Genomic DNA, 19,222 nt, shown 5'->3' on the forward strand with positions numbered 1-19,222 from the left:
AAATCCACACATTTGGTGACCAGAAGTATTGGTGAAAATAGTAGTGAAAGGAAACAGTAGAGGAAACAATTGTGTTTTTCCTTTTCATAAGGTAAGGACTTCCAGGAACTAAAATACTCGATAAAGTAAAATAAAAGTTGCTTGTCAAGGAGTAAGGCAGGGGTGGGGGAGTGGGGAAAGGCATTCTTACCAAAAGAATGGCAAAACTGGTAGAAGACACATTTATAGAACAGAAAACCAATCTTTAGACTGACAATAGAAAAATCACAGTGAAGATAATAAGTGACCTAGGCATCACAAGCAAAACATTTTGCACGCATCCTTAAGTTATGTATTAAGAATGTAATTACAGGAGCACCTGGGTGGCTCAGGCATTCAACTTTGGCTCAGGTCATGATCTCATGGTTCGTGGGTTTAAGCCTCGTATCGGGCTCTGTGCTGATGGCTCAGAGTCTGGAGCTTGCTTCGGATTCTGTGTCTCCCTCTCTCTCTCTGCCCCTCCCCGGCTTGTGCTCTCTCTCTCTCTCTCTCTCAAAAGTAAATAAATAAATAAATAAATTTTTAAAAAAAGAATGTAATTGAAACTGTATATTTTAACAGAATTACAGGCTGAAGCAAAAAAGATAATGGGCCGTTTTCATGGTTCTTCCCCTGAAGAGAAACTGCATGACTTTGGAATTGTTTTGTCATTTACTTATACGAGATGGTCAAACAGATGGAAAAGGAGCTATGACCTATAAAAGACGGCTTGACATTTAAAAAAAAATGACCTAATCTTGTATGCCTGAGGTAGTAACACCAGCTTCGTGGGATTAGCTAACATCCCCTGGTTAATTGCAGAGAAATTAATTCATTTGCTAGACTCTGCTGGAGAAGTAACCAGAATGAAAGACCTTGAGAGAACAACATTTTCTTAAATTGTGCCTGTTTAAAAGATCCTCCTTTTGTTCTTCTCCAGGGAAGATGCAGAAATTGCTGTGCATGCAGTAAGTTTTAGATGCAGATGAAAATTTATAGAAGACTTTGTTATTCTGAAACCCACTTCTGTTACTTCATTTCCACACCTGTGTATCCAAGCCTTTAAAAAAAAAAAAACATACTTGTGTGAGAACAAATATTTGTTTTCTTTATGAAAATACTGCAACAGTACAAAACTTCTATGCTATTTCCAGGAAAGAGCATCTTTATTGACAACCAAATCTTCAAGTAGGAGTTGAAAAAGGAAACAAGCATTACCTGAGTTAACTATAGAGAAGAGGAACGATTAATCATTTGGGAGCAACGTCACCTTCAGGGGTACCCTGTGCCGGCAAGGAGACACTAAAATTAGTTTTCTCCACCACGAAAGCCCAGTTCAAAGTCAGCATCTGTTTGTATGACAGATATAATGACCACAGGAATAATCTAGCAGCCTGAAGTGCTGACGAAAATGCCAGACTTTCAAACTCGACCTCTAACGAAAGCTTTTAGTAATAAAATTATATCGATAGGCAAACTTTTTAAACGAAAATTTCTGATGTAGCCGTGTGTCTCTCAGATGGTGATTTTCAGCTTCAGCCAAACACTGATGCTCGCTTGGCCGTTTCGCAAGCGTCTCTCGTCAGGTGGTAAATTTTTAAGACCTTGCTCGTCTGAAAATGTGCTTATTTCAGCCTCATGCTTGACAGTTTGGCCAAATGTAGAATTCTAGGTTGGACATCACTCTCCCACAGAACATCAAAAGCAATGATCCATATGTCCCCTCATCCAGGGTGACTGCTGGGGAACCCAAACCCATTCCTGATCCTTTTAATATGACTTTTATACTCTGACTCTCTCTCGAAGCTCTTCAGGTTCTGTTTGTCTGCTGATAGTGTTCAGAAATGTCAGTTTCGGATAGGTCGTCTTTCATTTTGTGATGGGTACCCAGAGCATCTTTTCAGTGTGTGTAAGTTCGTGTTTTGTTAGGTTGGGGAAATTCTCTTTATTTGTTTGAGACCCCCCTCTTCTATTTTCTCTTTCAGGAACCTACTCTTACTTGGATGTTGGTCTTTTTCTCAGGAACTGCCTACTGCTGCCCACACTTGAGAAATCTGTTAAGATCCAAATACAAGATCTTATATTGATCTCAAAATTTTCCTTATCTCTTGGGGAAAAAAAAAAAAAAACAACCAAACAAACCCTTTTACCTAAAGAAGAGGCAAGACAAGTGGGGGCGGATGGAAATACAGGCAGGGGGTCGGCCCATTTCTCTCCCACTGACTCCCTCGTATCACCCAGCAGAAAGAGAAACCAGCCCACACCAGACGAGCCGGCTTCCTTTCCCACCGTTGAGTGAGCTCAGGCAAGCCACGTCAGTTTCTGGGTCGCCGTCTCCTCATCAGTAAAAGGAAATGTGAAAAATAATACCTTCCCAGCCGACTGAAATAATAGGATCTCTTATTATTTTGAGGTGAGCTGTGAAGAACTTGGGAGAGCAGGGACTTGAAATCAGCCAAGCTTTGTTCATGTGGGAGGAATTTTTATTGCAATAACATTGGCGTTGGTCGTTTTAAAATATTGTGTGTGTGTGTCTCTCTCTCTCCCTAGTGTGCTGTTAGTTTCTGAGAGAGCGGAGACTCAAGTGAGAATTGCAAGAGATAGGTTTTCAACAGGACGATTGGACAGTCCCCTCCCTCAGTGGCTGGATCGGGAGGCCCGGACAGTCTGGGACACTAATTATGTCACTTGTAAGTAAGAGAAGGTGAACCTCTCACAGTCCTGGAGGCCCTGATATGGAGCTCAGAATTCTGGCCTGGTTTTGGCACAAACGGTTCCATTTCCCGGTTTGAGACCATGGGCCTGTGGCTGGCATTCTGGATTGGAAGAGCGTGGCCACTGTTGGCTTTCTGTCAGGACGACTGAGATGACTTTTTCATTCTCCCCAGCTGGCCCCGCCTGCCCCTGGTCACTGCCACAGCCTCAGCTCGGGTCCTGATCGTTTCTGGCCCAGACTGTGGAGAAGCTTCCCGCCCCGGTGCACACGCCACAGGGGGCAGCCTCATCGTCCCAAAGCTCCAGTCTGACTTGCTGCTCTCTTACGGTAAACTTCTTGACGGGGGCATTTAACTTGTGTACGGACTTATCGTTTAGTCGTGCGTTGCGTATATAGCCTGGCACTGTTTTAGTTTATCCAGACCATTCCTGCCATTCTCCATTCTTGCCTTAAAAAAAAAAAAAAAAAAATCAAGTTGTTTCCTTTATTTCATATTTTTCTGTCTCTCCACATTTGAAATGTTCACGTGTTATTTCTGTCCTTCTAGTGGTCACCTTCAAAGTTTACCGCACATATTTAACCGGAAATCTTACAGCTGAGCTCTCTCTTCCTCCCCTCCACATTTCTGCTTCTCTGAACTCACATGGTGCTATTTAGAATATCTAACTCAGGGGCCCCTGGGTGGCTCAGTCAGATAAGCGTCTGACTTCAGCACAGGTCATGATCTCATGGTCCGTGAGTTCAAGCCCCGCGTCGGGCTCTGTGCTGACAGTTCAGAGTCTGGAGCCTGCTTTGGATCCTGTGTCTCCCTCTCTCTCTCTGCCCCTCCCCTGCTCGTACTCTCTCTTTCTCTTTAAAAATAAATAAACATTTAAAAAACATTTAGAATATTTAACTCAGGGGAAAACTGTTTTTCGTTTATTGATATAGTAACACTTAAATGCTTACCGTTTTTTCTTGCATATCATACCATTGGGTTGGCATCATTTTCTTCCTTGAAGTTTATTCTTTGGAATCGTTCTCTTGATGGGAAATGCTCTCAATTTTGCTTCCTACAGCTATTTTGCCCTTCGTCTGGAACAGTACTGTTGCTGAGTGCACAGATCTAGGGTGACAGCTATATTCGCTCAACCCTTTATGGTCAATCTTCTGGCGTCCATTGCTCTGTTGAGAAGTCAACTTGCTTCTAACTGTCTTTCTCAAGGGATCTGTATTTTCTCTCTGGTGGCTTTCAAGGTCTTCTCTCTGTCTTTGATGTCCTGCCATTTCAATACAGGATGTCTAGGCATGAATTTGGTTTCAATTTATCCTGCTTACCATATGTTATGCTTCCCGGATCTGTGGGTTCATCTGTGTTTTTCATCATTCCTGGGATTTCCTTAATATTGATTGCCTCTGCTCCATTTTATCTTTATTCTCCTTCCAGAACTCCAATCAGGCATAATAGGCTTCATTCTATCTTTGACGTCTTTTCATTTCTCTTTCGTTTTTCCCCACATTCTTCTGTTCCTTTGCTGTGCTCTGAATAAATTCTGTTTCAGTATGTCTAATCTTCTGTTTACTTTATTGAATGTGATTTTTCACTGCAATGGTTACACCTCTTATTTGAATTTCCATTTCTGTGTTATTTGGATCTGTCATTTTTGTTGCCTTTCTGTAGTAAACTTATCTTTGTAATTGTATCCTTGTTGGGGTAAGACGGGAGGACGTCAAAGAATTCCTAATGGAAGTTTAGAAATACTTAAAACTAAATAATGGTGAAATCGCCACATATTAAAACATGTGCAGCACAGCATATGTGATGTTTGCAAACGTTTGTATCCTAAACACTTGGATCAGAACAGAAGGGAGACTGAAAGTTAATTAGGTAAGACTCCACCCTAAGAAATGAGCGGAACAGAAGACCCGAGGACCGTAGAAGGAAGTAAATAAAGATCAGGGTGGAAATTAATGTAATAGAAAACAAAGGAAAAGAGAATGTACGAAGCCAAAGTTGGTTCTTCTGAAAGAATAATCTATACTCACTGTCTTCACACCCGCAATTTGGCTTTTATCTCATTATTCTGCTGATGTTGCTCCAGCAAAGGAACTTGTAGTAGTTTCCTGCAGACCAAATCTGCAAGAACTCTTGGTGGTCCTCATCCACCTTGCCTTCTGCGTGGCCGTGGGTGTTTCCGACTGGTCCCTGAAGTTCAGATCCAAGTGCCTGCCCAGTGTCTCCACTCAGATACACCTAGGGGCACTTTAAACTTGGTATATCCCTCGCTGAGCCCCTGCAGTCCCCACCCCCAGCCTCACTCCTCTTGCCATTTCCTTGTATCAGAAAGGTCAACTCCACTTTTCGTTCCTCAAATTGAAAACACGCCACAAGTGCTCCTTGCTTCCCTCCTTGACCTTTTACGGATTATCGGAGTCCCTGTCCAAATCCTCCCGCAGCCTCCCATCACCCTTGGAACACTACCCAAACTCCTCACGGGGGCCCTTACTGACCTGTCCCCTCCCTTGCCTCTCCACCCACCTTTCCACCCGTTCACAATACTCCTGCCATCTGGCCAGCAATCGTGTTCCTACCCCAGGGACCTTACGCTCGCCAGTTCCCTCTGCCTGGAACACTCTACCAGCAGAGCCCCCAGGCTCACTCTGCCACTTTGTTCGGGTCCTTGTTCAAATGTCTCCACCTCGGAGAGGACTTCTCTGACGCTGTATTTGCAATGGACACACAGGCCTCCCCTGTGTACACTCGCTCTGTGATCCCTGCACCTTATTTTATTTTCATTTACAACACTCACCATCACCGACCTGGCGGGATGCTTACCCATTCATTGGTCGGTGTCTTTCACCCATCCCCGCCTACGGGAATGCACACAAGCGGTTGGGACTTGATCTGTGCTACTCCCCACTGTATGCTCGAGTCTAGCACAGGGCCTAGGACACCTTGGAGCTTCACAGGTATTTGCTGAATGTGTGCACGAATGACCCAGTGAGTGAATAAATACTTGGCCGGGATAGGACAGAGAGACAGAAGGGGGTGCAGAGTTGAGGAGGGGTGTATTAACTCTCTAATGTTGTCTCCTTCATAAAGTCTTCCTGATTTCCAGCTGTGTGGTCTTACCCTTGCTGTCCACAGCATGTCATGTCTTTTATGGCCACTAACTCTACTTAAAAATACCTTTGGCCTAGGGGCGTCTGGGTGGCTCAGTCGGTTAAGCACCTGACTTGGGCTTGTGTCGTGATCTCACAGTTCGTGGGTTTGAGCCCCGCGTCCGGCTGACAGTGTGGAGCCTGGAGCCTGCTTCGGATTCTGTGTCTCCCTCTCTCTGCCCCACCCTTGCTCACACTCTGTCTTTCTCTCTCTCTCTCTCTCTCAAAAATAAACATTAAAAAAAAAAATCTTTAATTGTTAGCTGAGTCACCTGACCCAAAACAAACCAGATTTAAAATTTATTGACAGAGACTAGATGGGATAAAGCTCTTTCCAGGGTAATTTTTTTTTTTTTTTTTTGATTCTGATCATCCTGAGAGCAGAGCAAAAGTGACACTATAGCGATAGGTCCTTGAGCCCAGGCACTAACTATAACAATCTTTGTAAACCCTCCACTAACTCAGCACTAATGATTACAGAATGTGCTTTGTAAATAAATGTCGCATGAATGAATTTGACAAAAGCTCCCTCCCCTTCCTCTCTCTCCCTCTTTTTATTTTTCTATTTTCTATTTGCAAATTGTCTCCAAGGACAGTCCCCAGGACCCCTTCAAGCTAGATTTAAAAAAAAAAAAAAAAAAATTCTAGCTTCTTTTAAGCAGAGGCTCTTGGTTCTTAAGCTTAAGGTGAGAACTAAGGGAACCTCCAAGCGCCCTGTGGCTATGGGTGCTGGGTGGCTTTGCCCCTTTGCATCCTCTGCTCTCCTGGTGTTGGTCTTTTCTGGCCTATACTGGCTCCTGGAAGGGCCACAGAGGACGCAAGACTCCGTCTTACTTTTCCGCAGGCTGTGCCAGCGGCCGGCACCTGCTGCTGGCTCTAGGGGGCGCTGGTGGCAGGTCTCTGCAGCTGCTCTCCCTCCCGGGAGACGACCCTGGGAAGCTGGGCTGCATGGCTCAACTGGAACTGAGCTGGGCTGACAGGGAAGGTGGAGGGGGGGCGGTGGGGGGGGGAGGGTGGGAGGAAGAAGGAAAGGACTAGAGCAAGGGAGGAGTCACCTGTGCCCTATAAATCACAGACGTTTGCCAAGTGGAAAAATACCCAACCCTCAGAATGTTTCATTTTGTGTTTCTTAGAAACATTTCATCACAGGAGTAAAACGAAACCATCCGCCCGGGAGCCAGGTGCGACCTGCTTGCCTCCGTCCTGCGTCCTGCGCGCACCGGCTGCCTTTCCCCGCTCTTTGGTCTGAAGGGCGCCGGGCCCTGGATGCCCAGGGTGAAGCGCGCACCGCTGCGTCACGCTGGTGCCCTTTTCTGCAGAAGTTCCTTGACACGCCTGGGAGGCCTCCAGCGGTCTCCGGTCCTCTGCTCATTCCAGACCTCTTTGGGGACCACATAGAGCACACAGCATGGCCACGTGGGCGGCGGGGCTGTGCTGCTGCTTCCCCTGCGCCCCAGCGGAGGAGGCTGGCCAGAGGCCTGAGCTCTTGTTGGGTGCACATCCCCGTGGACAGCCCAGAGCTCCAGCCAGATTCATGTAGCCCCCGGCAACACGCTTAGACCAGGAAGCGGAAGAAGGGGCCCACCCAGCTCTGAAGGAGATGGCTGGGTCCCTGTAACATTCCCAGTGGCCACTGGTGCTGGGGGTAGGCTGGCTTTGTGCTCTAAGAGCCAAGGTGGCCGGGGCTGGGCCTACAGGCAGACTCCATTAGCCACTGCCAGAGGTGGTGCGGCCTAGCAGTGAGGAGAAGGGGCTCTCATTTCAAAGCATCACGGGGAAACCACTCAGGCTCTTCGAGGCCCAGTTTCCTCACCTGAAAACGGGAGCTACCAGAGTACCTACCTCATGCTTTGTCACAAGGATTGCATAAGATGATGTTTGTAATGTGATTATCGGGGCGCCTGGCATTTCAGAAGGGCCTGGAATACAAGGGCATTTTGTCAAGCTGAATAACAAGAGCCTGAGTTACCGAGGGATCTAGGCTTCACAGGATGTATGCAACCACTGTCACCTGTAAAAGCCACATAGACCGGGGGTTCGTTGAGCAAGGCTGGAGCCAAATGGCGTCTCTGAGTGAAGACCCGACCCCTTGGCCTGGCTCCCGGCCAGCAGGACAGCTGTTCAGGGAGCAAGGTGGTCTGAGCCTCAGCGGGTCCGGCCTTGTGATGCCGTGTGGGGGACAGGCTCTTTGATCGCCACAACCACCCTATTCGAGGGGAATTATACCATTTTTCAGATGAGCAGATTGAGCCTTAGGGATGGTCGATCCATGGCTCACGGTCGCACAGCGAGCACATCCCGGACCTGAGATTTGAACCTCGAGGGTTTGACTTTATGGATCATCTGTCTTTTCTGTTGGTGCTGCTTGCCAGCACCCAGACGGCCTTCCAAGGTTTACGGAATCCCTTGAGACATGAGTCTCAGAGGACAAAAGCTGCCCCTTGCTGCCCCCTCTCCACTGTTCACCCCGAACCCAAACTTCAAACCTCGCGTGACGTTGCAAAGCAAGGGGTCGCTAAGAATAGGCCGCGATGGTCCCACGATGGAGACCGTGTCTGACGGTGGCCTCCTGCCCAGGGGTGTCTGTGGCCCGGCTTCCTGAATCCCTGGTCCCTACCCATTCTCCAAGCCTGTTCCTCCAGCTTTCTGTAGACGGTCTGAGTCCCTGTATATTCTTGTCATAAGTCCCTTGTGCCTGATTCCCGCTCCGTGCACTGAACACTGACAGCCCTGGGCCCAAAGCCACACCAGGCGTCTCTTCCACCGCTTCTGCCGACCTTGACTAGGAAGCAGGGGTGGGGGCTGCTTCAGCCCTACATGCAGAGCAGGGGTTTCGTTGCCTGCCTTTGACCTCATTCTTTCTGGCTTGGGATGCCCTTTGCTAGGGGCGCCTGGGGGGCTCAGTCGGTTAAGCGTCCAACTCTGGCTCAGGTCACGATCTCACTGTTCGTGGGTTCGAGCCCTGTGTTGGGCTCTGTGCTGATAGCTGAGCCTGGAGCCTGCTTCGGATCCTGTGTCCGGCCCCCCCCCCACTGCCCCTCCCCTGCTTGTGCTCTGTCTCTCTGTCTCTCAAAAATAAATGTTAGACATTAAAAATAAATAAATAAATAAAATGCCCCTCACTCAGCACAGGACTCTAGAGGTTCTTGCTGGCCCACATGGGCTGTGCTTCCTGCAGTCAAGAGAGGTGGGACCCCAGGGCCGGCCCAGGACAACACACACCAAGAATAAGCCCCTTTACCCATATATGCCTCACACTCTCGCACACGCCCCACCCGGCTTCCCTACCTCCCCTGCCCCATCCTCCAGGCACATGCTGCATATGTCCCTTCTGGGGCCCGCTGGCTCCTGTGGGCCCCGTTGATTTCCCTCCCCTGTCTGCCAGCTGAACTGCCCGTTCTGGTGCCAGTAAAGTGAAGCCGGGAGCGGTGAGTGAGAGGCTAGAAAAATGACCAGACTTGGCGTGGGCACGGACGTGGGCTTGTGGGCTCCACTGAAGGCTGGCCTGTGAGCAGAGAGGGCCTCTGAAGTGCAAGGTCAGATATGAAACCTTGGGGTGCCCCCCCCCCCAGCTCCTTGCTCCAAGAGGTCAACAAGGCAGTGGCACCCACAGGGGCGGGGGAGAGGGTGGTGTGGACACCCACATGTGGAACCCTGGAAGGCCCGGCCCCCTCCCACCTGGTCCTGTGCTTTTCTCCCCCCCCCCCCCACCCCTTGCGCCACAGGGCTTTCCATCTTCCAGAGTGGGGAGGGGGTAGTGAGGGGAGTGGACCAGTCAGCCTCTGGGTCACCTGTGCATTTATTCTCACCTGGGCCCTCAGGGACCACGGCCTGAGCTGCCCCACCCCCCACACCCAGGGCTGTGTCCTGTCCCCGCGGTGCCCAGAGGGGTGCCCGGCAGTGTCCCACAGACGCACAGAGGACTGAGGGGGAGCCCGAAGGATGAGGAATCTGTGTGGGCAGCTGAATTGGATGCCCCGCTCCGGTGCCGCTGAGGAACTCAGTGCCCCAGCAGTTTCTTCCCTATCACCAAATGCCCTTGGGTCAAAGGTGGCCTTGAGCGTGGGCCTGACTTCTTTGGGTTCACGGCTTCCAGATTTGGGTCTGATGGTACTCTGCTAGCTTTTAGTTCTTCAACGCTTTTAAAAAGATTTCTCTTTCCTTGTTAAAATTTCATTTGGCTTTTTCAATGGCCCTTGGTGTGAGCATTGATGGAAGATGGCTGGTAGAGTTCTTACAGCAGATGATGAAATGGGGGCAGCTTCCTCAGTCTTCCGTATTTCCCCGTTCCCCTGAAACTGTTTCTGACTCCTTTTCTCACCTCCTTTCTCCTTAAATCTCCTTAGATCCCACCTCCTCCACCTTCTCCCGTGCACCAACCATTGCACACCCTTACCCCCCTAGCCACACGGCTCCAGTGGCCACCCTTCCTCCCACAACAGCAGATTCTCCCTCCTGGATGTGTCCGTTGGAACACGTCACAGTATGTCCTTCTAAAAGAAAACCTGTCCTTGGTCCCGAGCCTCTTTTGCGTGGCTACGGCCTGTTTTCACGCTCCTCATTGCAGCAAAACTCTTCTGAAGAGTTGTTGACACTGGTCTCCATCTCTTCCCCTCCCGCTTCTTCTTGATCCCGCCCCGAACTGGCTTTGGTCCCCACCGTTCCACAGAAGAGTCTCTGTCAAGGTCACCAATGAGCCCAGGTTGCTGAGCCCAGTGGTGGATTCCCAGCACTCGTGTGGTGGTGTCTCCCACCCCCTTCAGCCACGGTCTTCACTCTCTTCCCCTGGACCTCAGCCCCCCACCCCACTCCCCCAAGGCTTCCCTCTCTTGCTGCTAAGTGAGTGTCCCCCTGCGTGACCGCAAGGCGGCCATGTGGCTAGGTAGCCAAGGTTCCCCCTCCAGCCTGGACTCTGGTGAACTCCAGCAAACCCCTCACTGCACCCCTCCCAGATCTTCGTCTTTCCCATTCAGCGAAGGGTAACTCCATCCTGCCATCGCTCTGGTCAAACACTTGGGAGCCGACCTTGACTTGTCTCTTCTGCACGCAGTGATCGCCAATCAGTGAACAAATCGCATTGGCTTTTCCTTCAGAATACAGACCAACTCATTGTCCTCACTACTGATCTGAGTCATCACGGCTCCTCACCTGGATTAATTCAGTAGCCTCCTAACGGCCTGCCCCCAGCCATGGGTTGTCCACGCAGACCCCTTAAAAACACAGAGCGATGGGTCTCGCGCGCTCCGTCACCCAGGGCTCTCTCTGGCTCGAGTAAAAGCCCAGCTCTCTGCAGTAGATGGCCGGCTGTCAGGTGACTGGGCCCGGGCACGTCTCCGGTCTGCCCCCAGCTCGCTGGACCCCACCACGTACCTCGCTGATCACCCTGCAGCCCTGCCTGGACGGGCCGGTGGCTGTAACATGCGCTCTCCTCCTTGCCTCCATGTCTTAAAGTTGACGCTCGCTTTTTCTAGAATGTCTTTCCCTGTGTGCTGCAGCCCGGCTCCGCCCACATCCAACAAGCTCCCCATCCCTCAAACTTCAGCCTCGTGCTTCCTCCGAGTGAGGGTGGTTTGGGTTCCTCTGCGCTCTGCTGGCCGCCTAGGAGCCCTGCCTACTCCCAAAGGTGCAGCCCTCGCCCTCAAACCTTGCCCTTGCTTAGGAACACTCACTTCGCAGACAGGGAGGACTCACAGTCAGGGCTCGTGGTCGCCCTGGCACATCCTCCCGCCTGCACCCCCTCAGTGCCGTCTCCCAAGCTCCGGTGGCAACAGGTGCACACCTTTCCTAGAGAGCGTGCTCTCCGGCTTGCCCATCTAACCTCTTCTAGCCACAAGTGGATCCCCAGTTGCCAGAGTTGATGCCGTATCTCCAGTGCCGGGCACGGTTCTGGCACATGGAGGCTCAGTAAATGTCCAAAGAAAAAATAATTCCGAAAGGACACAAGCGAAGCTGTATAAATAGGAAAACCGGCGGGCGATTACAATTTCATTTATGAAACGTCATTACATATACCGTTCCACAATATATCTGTTGAGCTAAAATCATTTGTAGGGTTGGAATTAGAATTTTCCTAGGTCTGTCTTCTGATGGAGCTATTTTTCATCTTCTAACGACTCTTACCTAGAAGTTCAAAGGCTTTAAAGGAAGGAGGGGCATGTTTGGAGGGAAATGAAAAAGTCTTTTTCAGGCGACGTTTGTCTTCGGCAAACATCCCATCGCTGACTTGGTTTCCGCGCGGCATGAGCTCCGGGGCAGGTGGGACCGCTGTAGGTCCCAGAGAAGCCTCAGTGTCAGTTTTGTCCCACAGCGGGAGCTGTGGCATCCTCCGTTAGCTGACGTTAGGGTGTATTGAAACACTCACACGAGAGTTTTCACTGCGACTCTGGCCTCACAGGCTTCAGCCTGCTGAAGAGCAAATAAATAAAAATAAAGTAAATTGAGACCATCGCCCTCTAGTGGCCTGCATTTCTGGCTTCCTGCCGCTGGACTGTTGGAAAACACAGAGGCCACGCTTCCTCGTTTTTGAGTCAAAGTTTTAATGAGTATTTTTGAAAGACATTTTCAGGAGAGTCCCTCAACCACTTCCTAAGTGAAGTCTTTTTTTGTCTTTCCTTGGAGACGGCTGAACCCAGGCTTTCAGAAGGGAGAGGCACTCCCGGGACCCTTGGTGGGGCCCCCTGTGGGCCTAATGCGGGCCATGGGCAATGCGGTCTCCGGGCCTGAAGAGAACAGCATTGTTTCGAGGGTCTCTGTGAAGTGGATGTCCTTTCTCAAGTTCAAGACTAGTCTTCCCACCTTTGGAAATCATACCCCCTGCTTCTTCAGGTATCTTTCTTTGCCTTATCAAATGCCTCCTTTCCTCCTTATCTTCAAACCCACTTCCTCTTACAATTTAGTTCAAATATCAGCTCCTGAAGAATCTCTCTTGGTGATCCTCTCCCCTCCAAACCCATCCTAAGCTTGATTACGTGCTCCTCCTGCTGTATATAAGACACAATGTATTCCGCTCTTAGAGCATTTGTCACAATATCAAGCAGGCCAGTCCCTGGTTGAGGGTGGAGACTTTTTTTTTTTAATTTTTTTTTAATGTTTATCTTTATTTTTGAGACAGAGAGAGACAGAGCATGAGCAGGGGAGAGGCAGAGAGAGAGGGAGACAGAATCGGAAGCAGGCTCCGGGCTCTGAGCCGTCAGCACAGAGCCTGACACGGAGCTTGAACCCACAAACCGTGAGATCATGACCTGAGCCGAAGTCGGACGCTCAACAGACTGAGTCACCCAGGCGCCCCAGATTTTATTTTGATTTGTGTATATTTGAAGCTTTTTAGAGCTTCTGGAAACCGTGGAAGTTCAATAAACGTGTGCGGAACATAATAACCATTTAATTATTTTATGCATCATATTCAAATTTTCTAGCCCAGGTCCTTCATTTTATAGAACATGTACCGAGCTCCAGAAAAGTTGAATGACTTATGTAAGGCCTTACAATCAGTCAGGAGAAGACTAACGTCTACAATTTTGGAGTCCTAACTAATCAAGAGATCCCTCTTCCTCCCACTAGGCTTTCCTGACATTCTGTGTGTCAACAGCACATTTGCATAAAAAGGACACAATACATACCATATCCCTTTTATGACACTTAGACTTTTCTTAGTGTCTGTGGCTTTGATAAAGTTTTTGTTGATAGAAAACTCCAAATCAAGAGGAATGGACTATAATCCGCCTTAAATGGGGCAGTCTGGTCTGGTGGTAAGTACCGAGGTCTGAGAACTGGGGGTCCGTTCAACACATATTTACGTTGTTAAGTGGATTAAAAAGGTGACTAGTATACTGGCTACGCCCTTAAGCCGCTGACAGTCTAGTTGAGGAAGTAAAGGCGTGTCCATAATGAAGGTAGGGCACGACGGTATAAAGAACGATGGAGGTACAAATATGCAAGAAGTCTCTTGAAACTGGGGGAAGTCGAGGAAAGTTCTGTAAAATTTTCAGTATGTGGGAACACAAAAGATGAACAGGGTTAAAGAATAAAGCTTTTAAGAAGGCTACAATTTGTAGAGAAATTTATGAAGAATGTCCATAAAGATATCCTTCCATCCATCCATCCATCCATCCATCTTCTATTTATTCCTGGAATGGCAAATGGCAGAGTGAGGAGAGATCCTTCCCCCCCACCCCCCAAAAGTAACAAGATGGACATTTCTTGAAGTTGAGCAAAAGTGTACAATAGATCAACAAGTGCTTATTGAAGCACTAAATCTCTGACCTGGGGGTAAGAACAGTGTGCCTGTGGTATTTTAGCCTAGGGCTGCTCCTGCCCTCTTCCAGCCCCTTCCCAGTGGCAGGTCTCTCTAGCAGAGCAGGACAAGCTGGGAGGGGACCACTTGGTTGAGAGTGGTGTGCAGAAAAACACTCCCTTGGGCATTGTTAGCAACAGAAGCCATCTCAGTGGCCAATGAACGGGAAAGGTGAATGCAGCTAGCCTGAGGTTTGAATTCTGGTGGGGACAACACACTGGCACACTGGCCAGAAACGTAGCAGGGAGCTAGATTTGTGGAGTGACACAACCACACTCCAGCTGGCCACACATCCCTGGCGGTCCGGAAGGCTGCACACAAAAGCAGGGCCGAGCAGAGCACACATTCGGCGAGACCAGAAGGAGCCCAGACCTTTTATATACATTCCTGGCTGAATGTGAGACCTTGGATACAGGCAGCCTGCGCGCGCGCGCGCACACACACACACACACACACACACGAGGGCCTATGGTCAAAAGCTAGGGAAGGCATGTAAACTTCCTGAACTTTGAATGTGTTCCCCAACCTACACACAGCTCCACTGGCCAAGGTATTTGAGTACAACTTTTGACAAATTATTGACTGACCTCTAAGTAATGCTGACACAGGGATGACTCCGGGAAGCCAGATCTAAAAATAGAAGTAAGATTTAAAAGTACAAAACTGAGGGGCGCCTGGGTGGCTCAGTCGGTTAAGCGTCCGACGTCGGCTCAGGTCATGATCTCACAGTTTGTGAGTTCACGCCCCGCGTCAGGCTCTGTGCTGACAGCTTGCTCAGAGCCTGGAGCCTCCTTCAGATTCTGTCTCCCCTTCTCTCTGCCCCTCCCCCGCTCACACTCTGTCTCTGTCTCTCTCAAAACTAAATAAGCATTAAAAAAAAAAAGTACAAAACTGAGCAGAGACCTCGGTGGCCAGGAAAGACAACGTCCATACAATTAGTGCAAGGAAAGCACTACACAAAACACGGCAATAGCAACCACCACCACCTCCTTGGGTGGAGGAGAACAGATCCGAATCCACAGTCGTTATAAAAATGTATTACATGAAATGTCCTCTTTTTAGTAAAAATTGTAAGCTACGCCAACAAACCGAAGAGTAAGCTATTATCAAGGCGGGGAAAGGAGTCAATAAATACTATCTCTGTCCCCGGTCTTCACCCACTAATGTCAGCAGCACTCCCCTGCCCCACAGTCATGACAATCAAGAATGTCTTCAGGGGCTCCTGGGTGACTCGGTTGAGCATCAGACTCTTGATTTCAGCTCAGGTCATGATCCCAGGGTCGTGGGATTGAGCCTGGTGTCCAGCTCTGTGCCGAGTGTGGAGCCTGCTTCAGATTCTCTCTCTCTCTCTCTCTCTCTCTCTCTCTCTCTTTCAAAAAAAAAAAATGTCTTCAGACATTGCCAAATGGGGAGGTAGGGCAAAATTACCCCTTGGTTGAGAACCACTGCCCTAAAGCAATAGTAATCAACCTAGTGTGGTATTGGCACAAGGAAAGACATAGATCAATGGAAAAATAATTAAGAATTCGGCAATAAAATCTCACATTTATGATCAATGGATATTTCACAAAGGTATCAAAGCAATTTTAATACGGAAAGAGCAATCTTTTCAATAAGTAGTACTAGGATAATTAAATACTCACATGCAAAAATGACTGTAGACCGTTACCATACATGAAAAATTAATTCAAAATGGATCGGAGACCTAAAATGTAAGAGCTAAAATTATAAAACTTTTAGGAGAAAACATAGGTCTCAAGTTTCTGTAACCTTGGATTAGGCAAAAAAAAAAAAAAAAGAGAGGACAATCTGTAAAACAAAATGTTGGTAAACTGTCCATTATCGAAATCAAAATATTTTGTATTTCAAAATACACCATTAAAAATGAAAAGATATGCAGTGCCTGGGCGGCTCAGTTGGTTGAGCATCCGACTTCAGCTCAGGCCATGATCTCGAAGTTCGTGAATTCGAGCCCCGCGTCGGGCTCACTGTCATCAGCCTGTCAGCACAGAGCCCGCTGGGGTTCTCTGTCCCCCTCTCTTTGCACCTCCCCCACTCATGTGTCTCACAAACAGTAAATACAACATTTGGGGGAAAAAAGGAGAGAAAAACCACAATGTTAAAGAAAATAAATATAGAATACAGAAAGAGCTCTTACAACTCAGTAAGACAGACAATCCTATTTTTTAAATGGGCATACTATTTGAGCAGACATTTTACAAAAGACACACGAGTGGCTAAGAGCATAGAGAGTCAACCATTAGTCATTAGGGAAATGCAAATTAAAACTACATTGAGCTACAACTCTACACCCACTAAAACAGCTATTAAAAAGATCAAAAATAACAAACGTTGGTGGGGGATGTGGAGAAACTGATCCTCTCACCCTTGTACACAGCTGGTGGGAATGGAAAAAAACAGTTTGGAAGACAGTTTGGTAGTTTCTTCAAGAGTTACCCATAACTTTACTTATTACCTAGCAATTCCACTCCTAAGTACATACCCGAGAGAAATGAAAATGTCTGCGCAACGACTTTTATGCAAATGTTCCTGACAGCGTTTTCACAATAGCCAAAAGGTGGAGACGATCCAAACGTTCGTCCCTTGGTGAGTGGATAAACAAAATATGGTATATCCATACAATGAAGTTATTTCCAGCAACAAAAAGGAACGAACTCCTGATACTTGCTACCGCATGGATAAAGCTTGAAACGGTTTGCTAGGTTAAAGAAGCCATATGCAAAAGACCACATATGAATGATGCCATTTATACGAAATGTCCAGAAAAGGCAAATCTATAAAGACACAGCGTAGATTAGTGGTTGTCGGAGGCTAGGCTAGGAATGAAGACTGATTGCAAATGGGCAGGCAGGGTCTTTGTGGCTTATGAGAGTGTTGTAGGAGCCTCTAAGCTTACTCAACAAGCACTAAAATTCCCACCTAAAACGGGAAAGCCGTATGTAAATCCCACCTCAATGAAGCTGTTTTTTCTTTAAAGTTGAACAAATACCATAAAATTCTTACACCTTACCCCACAAAGATAAATGCCACTTTTAGTGTTTTGTTTTTCTGTGTATGTGAGCAAAAAAGTGACTTCAATGGTTTTTAAACTGCTTCAACAAACTGCTTGGTTCACATTATGAACATATTTGCTTGCTATTAAACTTTTTTAAAGCAAAACTGCGCAAGTCTTATTTCATAGAATCATGAATGATGAAACTGGAAAACCATCTTAAAGATCATCTAATGCCTTTATTTTACCCCTCTTTTGGTTTTAATTTCTTCATGTATAAAATGAAGAGGGGTAGAGCTAGATGGTTTTCTGGGCTCTTTACTGCCCTGTTCTTTTCTCTCCTCTGCCGCCCCCTCCTCCTCCCCCCTTTTTTTTTGGTTTACAGAGAGAGAGCGTGAGCAGGGGAGGGGCAAAGGCAGGCAGAGAGACAATCTTAAGCAGGCTCCACACTCAGAACAGAACCCCACACAGTGCTCCATCCCACACCCCTGGGATCATGACCTGAGCCGAAATCAAGCATCAGACCTCAACTGACTGAGCCACCCACGTGTCCCTTTACTGCCCTGTTCTAACTGTCCTTCCCCTCCTCATTAAAAAACAATTTCTATTCCTTCAGAAATGATGACTTGGATCTGCTAATAAAAATCATTAAAAACTAAATGAACTCGTGAGCTCATTTCAGGCCAGGTATATGGATTTTTCTCAAAAGAGAATTCTAAAAATCCTGTACTATCCTGCTTTTACCAACAAGAAAATTGTGATTTCCCTTGGTGTTAAGAAATTGGAGTTTTGGGGCGCCTGGGTGGCTCAGTCGGTTGGGCATCTGACTTCGGCTCAGGTCACGATCTCGTGGTCCGTGAGTTCGAGCCCCGCGTCGGGCTCTGTGCTGACAGCTCAGAGCCTGGAGCCTGTTTCAGATTCTATGTCTCCCTCTTCCTATGACCCTCCCCTGTTCATGCTCTCTCTCTCTCTGTCTCAAAAATAAATAAATGTTAAAAAAAAATTAAAAAAAAAAAGAAATTGGAGTTTTTTGCAAGGGGAGAATGGGGAGTTATTTCTTAATGGTTATAGAGATTATCTGCAGTGAAAGGCACATTTTGGAGATAGTGATGGCGGTTACACAACATCATTAATGTAACTATTAATGCCAAGGGACTGTATGCCTAAAACTGGTTAAAAGGGCAAATTTTATGTTATGTTTTACCACAAAATAAAAAGAAATTGTTAGGTCAGCCAATGACCTACAGTCTCATCTTATGTGGTATGCCACTTATATCTCAGCAAAGCTTTTTTTTTAAAAGTTTTTCCTAGGTTTTTTTAAAAACAGCTTTATTGATATATAAGTGGTACAAACTCAAGGTGCATGTGATTTGCTCTCTGATATATATTGTGCAATGATAACCACAATAAGGTTAACATATCCATCATCTTACATACTTCTGTGTGTGTGGTGAGAACACTAAAACTACTTTCTTAGCAAGTTTCAACTATGGAATATGGTATTAATTAGAATACGGTCATTAATAAAATGACCGATGGTCACCATCGGTACATTACATCCCCAGAACTTATTTACCTTATAGAGGCTTGGGCCCTTTGGCCAACATTTCCCCCCATTTCCCCCACCCCCTAGTCCCTGGCAATCACCCATCTATGCTGAACCCATTCTCTCAACACGAAGGCTATTTGCACGGTGACAGTCTTTTGCAACCCAGTCAAATACTGGTGGAAATTTCAGGTATCTGGCAGACAGGCCCAGATTTGATCAAATCCTAATCATTCGGAGATCCTTGTTCTTATATCTGGTCCTATTTTAAGTTGGTCTTGAAAAGGTAAGCCCACAATGCATTTTGGTACACTGGCAACGTAAATTTCCAAGCTTTAAATGTTGATTGACATTGACTGTGCTGGAAAGAAAGAGACCCCGAGGGTGTAAATTAGCTGCTGCTTCAGAAGGTTTTCCCATTACCTAACTGGATGCCACATGGGCTCAGGGTTTTAAATATCCCGTCTTTACGGCATCAGATTAAACCACTCTCTG

Source organism: Panthera uncia (genome assembly GCF_023721935.1).
Source record: "Panthera uncia isolate 11264 chromosome C1 unlocalized genomic scaffold, Puncia_PCG_1.0 HiC_scaffold_4, whole genome shotgun sequence".
In the NCBI taxonomy this organism is placed as follows: domain Eukaryota; kingdom Metazoa; phylum Chordata; class Mammalia; order Carnivora; family Felidae; genus Panthera; species Panthera uncia.